The 8,405-nt window shown below is 43.1% G+C and overlaps 1 protein-coding gene across 2 annotated transcripts in view; it reads right to left on the reverse strand.

Moving 5' to 3' along the window:
- Window positions 1–7,490, reverse strand: part of LOC148828745 (endothelin receptor type B-like) — a 21,192-nt gene extending 13,702 nt beyond the window's left edge. The window contains exon 1 of one of the 2 annotated variants that reach the window (XM_088924558.1): window positions 7,206–7,490. The gene's annotated coding sequence lies outside the window, so the exon portion shown is untranslated. Of the gene's footprint in view, window positions 1–4,416; window positions 4,549–7,205 lie in introns of those variants that run through there. The other variant, XM_088924559.1, reaches the window with a different exon arrangement.
- Between the last annotated feature and the right edge of the window lie 915 nt (window positions 7,491–8,405).

Below are 8,405 nucleotides of genomic sequence, written 5' to 3' on the forward strand. Positions count from 1 at the left end.
TACCCACACTCTAAAGCCTACAGCACTTACTGTACCTTGGTATCAAAACTGACGACCCGTATAATACATTTTGGTGAAAACAGATGGCATGTTTTTGTGGCTCAGAGACTGTAATAAAAGAAAATCTCATTCTCTTCATTAGTGCCAGATTGTGAGGCAGTGCTGTAGGCTAAGCCTGTATTTAATGTGAAATTCTGCCACAAGTCTGAGCTCAGTGAGTGTTGATAAAATTATTCCTTTGATGGAGAGGTTCTGAATCCTAGTCTTTAAAACCCCTGAGCCTGCTGTATTGTGCCCCTAGAGGATGAGTCCATTACTTAATTAACACCTTAATTATTTCCTCAGTTAGACCAATTAAACCTTCATCTATAACAAATGAGTCCGTAAACTGCTTTGAAATTTCAAAAAGCCCATAAAATGTGCACACAATACTTGAAGATGTTGTACAAGCTAGAAACAGCTAAAAGGCTCCAATTAAATAATTACTTCAATTAAGTACAGTACTTTGGGCAAGGATCTTCAAGGACGTCTGAAAAGACTGGAACTGGAATGGAAGGGGGGGGGAGTTGAGCAGCAATCTGTTTGACACGCACAGTGGGTAAAGTCAAAAAGACAACCCCAGGAACAGACAGCCAAGGCCACGACATGGGGAGTCGCTCCCAGCTCCTGGAGGACCACTGTCATCTGGTTTCTTTTTCCATCTGGGATCACGGTTTCACAGCTGGTCTAATTATTTATTTAGCTGTGTAATTGTTAATACTTCTCACCGGGCTTCACATTGTTTTATAGATAACCATAACTTTACCAAAGTGCGTTTCTCATTAATCAGCTGTAAAAGACCTTCAGAATAATCCTTCATACAGTTACAGTTACTAAAACGGGTTAGTTGTTTAATGGACTATTCAGCATCAACCAAAAAAAAAAACCCCAGAAAACCCTAAACCCTTGATTAGAACTATAGTAAATATTAGGAGCAAAATATGTAAGTGGAATCGTGTACAAGAGAATGACAGTAACTAATACAGCAGGTTGGTGGACACACAGCATTTTGGAGAGACAGGAGACAAGGCACAAGTGGAGATGGGGGTCTAAACAATGCAAAAGGCATTCAGGCACAGGAAATGAATCTAGATGAATCAAGGGTCCCAGGAATTATATATTATATGACCATTTACAAGCAGGATACATGATGTCAGAAGTATGCTACCAATCACAAAATTCAGGTATTCATTCTAACACATAAAGGCAGAAGCGATTGTCATGGGAAATGTACATTTTCCTCACAAAGATTAGGAAACATTAATCAGGATATCAGAAGTCAACATTGAATGGGAGACATGCCTAAAGACCGCTTTCAGACTTAGTGTAGGGTACAGACAGCATTTAGGGTTTGTCCTAGCGGGACAGGGTGTGATCATCAAGACAGAGCATTAGGACACCGTGATCATAAGGTATGACCGAAACTTTACAGGCATAGTGCAAAACAAGGGATTATAGTTTCAGGAAAGCAGACTATAATGGAAGGAGACAAAGTTTAAGGGAAAAAAAGATAGAAATAATCAACTTTATTTTATATAGCGCCTTTAAAGGTGGCTTTTCCAAGCGCTACAAAGATACAGGATCAGTAGACAATGTCTGATGTTAAAATACACAGTAAATGATTTTTCTCAGTATTACACCCGGAAAAGAACAGTGAAGGTTTGAAATGTCAATAAAACACAGCGAGGGAACCAGATTCAAATGCACAAAATACTCAAAGGATTGACAAAGTCACCCCTGTGAATCGCTTTAGAACAAACAGGGAAACATAGTCCAGGGGACTCAAGACGAAACTACGTGGAGGTGCATTGAGAACTGAGAACACGAGAATGAGACTGCGCTGTCTTGGCTGATACCCGGCTTCTTTCAACGGCCGGAGCTGAATGCGCTCTTCTGGTGTGTGAGTTAACCTGAAGTGCTTGCTCTTATCTGAGCGCCCAGCCGGAGCGAGAGACCTGCAGAACCCGGGCACGTACAAACTGCCTTGAGGAGATAATGATGAAGTGCTCTTACCAGCACACACTGGTCGCTTGTTTATCTGTCTGTTTTCGAAGTGTTAGATGGGTTGGACCGGAGTGTCCTGCCTAGTAAATAAAGAAAGAAGTGGTCTTTTTTTTAGGATAAACACATCCAGGACCATTTGCTGTTCTGGAACCAATCTCATAGCTAAACCGCGTGAGAGACCTTGTCGCGGGACAAACTTCACCACGCCCGGGTATTTTCGAAAGGGGTTTTTTTTTTAACTGTTAACTTGCCGCCCTCCGTTCTGTAAGATTCCTCGTTTTACAACTTTTTTAAATGGGTATTTAATTAAAAAAAAAACGATGTGCATGATGTATCGGAGAGCGGAGCTGATATAAAAAGCGACACAGGCGGAAAGTTCGCTTCCTACGAATTCCGGCCCGAAAGCTGTCTGGGGAAGTCGGAGCGCGGGTGTTTCTGTGAGCCGTCAGCCGGGAGGCCATCTTCCAGTAACACAGGGATGAAAGGCTTTAAATTTGTCTGGTGAAAGAATGGACTACAGTGAAAAATAAAAATCTTTTAGCATATTCTCGAGATCCCCGTGGGTCCCCACGATCAGACACATACGCGGCAATCAGTGAATTGAATTAACGACCAGCCGTAGTTAATGTGTTCGGTACAACACCTGGACTGAACTTGTGCGTTTTGCTTGGTCTATTTAGGGCTGGGGGGGGGACTGCGGTTTGACTCGAGTCAGGGATCTGTTTACACCTTCAGTGAAGGTTACAGAACGGAAAATTAATCAAATTTGCCGTATTTTGCGCAATGTGTAACCACAGTTAAACATCCGCCTTCCTGCGAAGTCTTAGCAATTCCCGTCTATAAACACTCAACTGTTGCATTATGCGCACATGATGAAATGGGAGTGTTTAGTTTGCGCTAACGTAATGTTGCTCGGTTTAGTGATTACTTGGACAATTACAGTGCATCCTAGATGTCCAATTATCCTCGTGAATCTAGTTAAAATGCATTTGGTTTTTGCCCCAGTAAGAAACGCCTCGATTCTGTGTCTTCGGCATGCTTTTTTCAACTGTACGCCTCAACCCACACTCTTCGAGAAGCCTTGGTTATCGTGATACTCGTCTAATTCATTTCTTGGTTTCGATATTACTACCTTTCCTCTCCAACACAAGAGTAATCCAGACAACTCACTGCGAAGGTGTGCTTATTGCTGATACTTAAATGTTTTTTTTAAATATTATAACCAAAAACAAAAAATAAAACCTCAAACATGTAATAATAATTATAATAATAAACTTTTATATAGAACTTTAAAGGTGGCTTCTCAAAGCACTTTACAGGATGACAATAACAAAAAATAAGAAGAATACACAAGATAAGACAATTACAATATACAATTACAACAGAGGAGACCGTGGAGGGTGGTACTAGGAAAAGCAGAGGGGCGAAGAATGGAACCAGTTCAGTAAAGGCTCTTCTGAAGAAGAGGATTTTGAGTCTGGATTTGAAGGAGTTTAGAGAAGGTGACTCTCTGATATCCTTGGGCAAAGAGTTCCAGAGCTTGGGGGCATAACAGGAGAAGGCCCTGTCACCCATAGAGTGTAGATGGGCTTGGGGGACAGTAAGGAGGGCAGAATTAGAAAAGTGAAGGTTGCGAGGTGGGGAGTAGGGCGATAATAGTACAGACAGGTACTGAGGCGCCAAGCCATGCAGAGCCTTATAGGTGAGCATGAGGACTTTAAAGTCTACATGGAATTTGACCGGAAGCCAGTGCAAGGACTCCAGGATAGGAGTAATGTGATCATTTGCACTAGACCTGGTCTGGATTCTGGCTGCTGAATTTTGGACATACTGCAGTTTGTTCAAAGTATCTTTACGATGTAATAAGATGTTACTTTAGCAACTCATCATTATCATCAGTATAATAATAATAATAATAATAATAATAATAATAATAATAATAATAATAGCGTTGTTTTCTTAAGAATAATATTTCTGGTCAGTTTGATAATTTCACAAATACACGTGGTGAAAATACTAATATACAGTATGCGCAGTATATTTACATATATACTGTATGTAAATTACCCCTAACCCTTAAGACATCCAAAGTCTATCGTTTATCGCGCTAAAATAAGGTTTCTGTCACCGCCTAGAAAAGTTCATCATAAAAGCAGACTACAATTGTAAGAGGAATGTTGATATGTAAGGGGTTAATGTAATTTAAGTCATTGTTTGCTCTTAAGAATGCAAAAAATACCTAATCTTTAGTCTGCATTTTATTATTATTATTAACTTTTTATTTCACAGATTACTTACGGTGGACAACGGTTTCTTTAAAAATATCACTTCTAAATAACCTTCATCTTATTAAAATGGTCATATGCTACTTACTGACTTCACCTCCTGGGCGATGACACTCCGTCTTTCCTTTCTGTGGTCTGTTGGGAATTTGTGATGCCGACGGTACTGAAAACTCTGTGCGCAACCCGTGGCGTTGCAGAGCCGCGAACGAAAACACGCTCTGAGTTTCCTGACCGACCTGTCCAAGTTATACTGCGCGGAACTGCGAGAGACTTTTGGCCCAGAGTTTCCGCCGTGGAGTTTTACCAGTCGAAGGTCGTTCACTGGCACTTGTAGAGTTTCAGGGAAACAAGATCGATGGAACCTGGGGACAATGCATTCGATATTTTGTTGTTGTTGTTGTTGTTGTTGTTGTTGTTAAAAAGGCTTTTAAAAAACTACCTGAAGCTCATTTACATCTACGTAAAATTCTCCTACGTCTCACATAGTTATATATCTTTTTCAGACGATCATCTAATACAAAAGCAGGCCGCAAAACTATTTTAATTGCCGATTCGTGTTAACGAATAACTAAGTTCAAACGGATTTTAGCAACATAGTTCACATCCCTCCTTCTGCTTAATGTTCTACGATCATTAAAACCCGTACTGCACAATCCAGTATCCCCACGGAAACCGCGCACTAATTCTGCATTCAAATCTACGAGCAGTCACGTTGTGGTTTTAGAAATAAAGGCTAATTCTTACTTCCTATTGAGAACACTGTGGGCAATCTCCGTAGGAAATGAATGATTAGATGGGCAAGCTGCCCACAGTCAGTCTACAGGGACAATGCGACTCGCTGCCTCTTGGCTGATAACGATCTTTGAACTGTTGGTGTTAAATCGCTTAAGTACACAGTTATTGTACAGCACATCGATGCTTTCATGTTAAATTCATACTGGGGTCTGTGGAATCACTCCACTTCTGAAAATAAAGCCGTTCATTCTGATTATTGATTATCGTGGATATTGATGACTGATAATTATCACACTTCAGAACCGACCTCGGCGTAAGGAGTAAGGGTGGTCTCGTTTTCATTTTACACTGTCGGTGGGATTACTTTTTTTCACTCGCTTCCCGAAAACAAGCCTGCTTTACAATACCCTGCAAGCCCGTGAGCGCGGAGCCCTAAAACGTCTCGAGACCAGAAGGTGGCGGGTCCGGGGGTTCCTTGACCTGCTGCCCCGGATACGGAGAGAAACTGAACCGAGCGGACGTGCAAACGTGCACTGCAATTCGCAGAGCCGGGCCTGAAAGTCATAGGAAACATTTGCAGGGCACTTTGGGCTCAAGAATGACTCCGAAACTGTCGAAAACATCCGAGAACGCCGGTAGCCAAGATGTGGAAAACGGATCCAATGTTTTCGTCATACATTTTTTAGAGGAAACTGGTGCAAATTTTGCGCTCGAGCAACGCTGCTGAAAAAAAGCTTAAGAATATATGGACGGGCGGAGAGAGAATGGAAATGTTTTTAACTTAGGATGAGTTCGGTCCTGGGACATTAGGGCTTTATCTAGAGATAGAAATAGGCTGTTTCAGCCAGCGGATACTCTGGAGGTCTCCTGTCTGGTGTCCTCAATTAGTGCCGGTCCTGGTCTATGATGATTAAGACTGCGGTGCTAGTGTGAGGGCGGCTGAAGTTTACGTTTTATGCAGGACTTGTAAACAAGCGCAGTGCGTCCTTGTACAGTTGTGAAGTGAAGTTAGAAACAGCTGGAAGATGACGCACGCTGCCTGGGTAAGGTATGGTTATTTGCTATAAACCATACGGTTCACCTTCCCTAATTTAATTCTTAGTTTATTCCACCTCAAAGCGTCTGCCCGTGTTTTTTTTTCCCCACTATTTTCTTTAAAAATCTGTACCGTCTCTGAGTGGATTTTCAGTAACTCTTTTTAAGAGTTAAAGTTCTTTCACGTTATGACAGCGCTAGCTGAGCTAAAGAACTAAAAAGGCGGCCTTTTGTCCGATGCAACGAGAAATGTTTGTGTTAAAATACGTTGTGGACGAAAGGGCTGTGAGTTTTCCGTTATAGAAGTTCTCCCTTTTTCCCCGAAATCCCTCTCGCAACCAGCCGTAGTTACGAACCCGTGAGATCAAAGCTGTGTGAACAGACAAGGTCAATTAACTGTGTCGTACTAGTGATATTACACAACCCCGAAGTGGGACTATATGCACTCTGGAAGTCATTCGCTTTTAAAATCATGGCATTTCACCTAATCGATTTTCCTCCCACCTTTAACTCTGCATCACAGTTTTTGTTGACGCACAGACTCGCAACTTTCGTGAAGACGCGTCTTTTCACTTACTACTTTCAGTGCTTTGGTTGTCAGGAATTGTGTGCACGGAAGCAGTCTCACAGTTCTTACTGTTTTAGCTTTTTAATGTTTTTTTTTCCTGTATGATAGGTCTCAAGGTAGCGCAAACTTGCTGTGAATTGTTCCGATTAATATAATAATTTATCTTTTTCCAAACAGTCCCCTTTAGTGTTTCCTGACGTATCTGTGAGAAAATATCTCCAGCCTTCTGCCTGGTTAGTTCTGCTCTTCTCGTAGAAGTCGTTTTTCACCCTTCATGCGGGTCAGACAGCTGTCAGTAACTACACAGAGCTCTCCTCCGCGACTCTCTCCGCGTAAGTTAGAGAATGTAAGCAAATCAACAGCTGAAGTATATGAAAAAAAAAACACTTCTAGGATTGAACAACCGAACATGTTTCGAATTTCGAAAATACCGTGGATTTACAAATTACAGTTCGCGGCTTAAGATGTTAATATTCTTTTAGGGTTATTTAAGAACAGACACACAATTGTATTTCAACGATATAAACTGACACTCTTACCCTTTTCCGGACACTCTTTAAAAAGAAAAAGAAGGACCAATCTCCTCTTTTCGCGTGGTTTGTCCTGGAGCAGGTAACAGTTTTATTCCATTCGGACCCCCGACGTTTTTTTTTTCCCAGCTCTTATCAAGCGGGAAAAACTACAGCTACTCCTGCCCGCACGAAAAGTAACTAAACCTCAGAGAAAAGACGGATTTCCTCGCGCAAAGGGAACCTCGTCCTCGAGCCTCTTGCCGCTCCAGCCCGTGCCTGTCCTCCTCTCCGCCTCGCGCTCTCTCTCCCTCTGGCACACTGAAGGGACACTCTTGAGTTTTATAGTAGTTTGTATCTCTTCTGTCCCCCCGGGCGCTCGCTGTGGAGCCAATGGGATTCACAAATGCTGTGCAGGGACGAAACGGATCTAGAACTGTATCGTTTTTTTATTAGATACTGAAAGAGAGGATGCTTAGTACAGGCAGGCACGCACACGTACAATGAAAACTAGATTTTGGGGGTGATAAAGTACTTTTACGCGGCGTCGTAACCTTTCCCCTGCTCTGTCTGTACACCACACCAGCAGACCCGAAAACCAACCTGAAGTCCGCCTTCAGCGGTCTTGAGCGTTCGGAAAGATCAACAGGAGGAAGCGGAATCTGTGATGGAAGGGATCGATTATCCAGAAGTCACCCCGCCACTTTCACGGGTGTCTCCGGGTGAGAGTGAGGCAACACCGATTGTACCCATCCGTCATGCGAATAAAGCACCTTGAATTGAAAACTGAATTGAATTGTGAGGCTGTCAGTCGAGCGGGGGGGGGGGGGGGGGGTCATTATTAGAGGAGGGGGTGAGGTGTTCGGCAAGTGAGGGCTCATCTTACCTGTGGCGTCCGGGAGGCCAGCGCTAACCTGCAAGACCCCCAGACAGAGGCCGAGCCGGGGTCCTGCTTGGGGGGTGCCCTGCGGAGCCGCCCTCCCTGCCTTAAGCGTGTTTTCCCTTCCAATTTCCCGCAGTTTCCTGCGTGCAAACGCTGTCCCCTCTCCCCTTTCTGCAGTCCTGGGGGCACTTTCGTTCTTATCACAGCTCTCTTTGTTGGAAGCTGCTGTGCGTGTTTCGAATAGAAACCACCTTTGCAACTTCCCGCAACTTCCAAACCTCGGCGGGTGTGATAAACCAGCGGGTTTCATTTATTGTTTTCCAACAGAGCGTCGGCTCTGCATGGCG

The sequence above is a fragment of the Atractosteus spatula genome, chromosome 9 (genome assembly GCF_055471065.1).
Source record: "Atractosteus spatula isolate fAtrSpa1 chromosome 9, fAtrSpa1.hap1, whole genome shotgun sequence".
NCBI lineage: Eukaryota > Metazoa > Chordata > Actinopteri > Semionotiformes > Lepisosteidae > Atractosteus > Atractosteus spatula.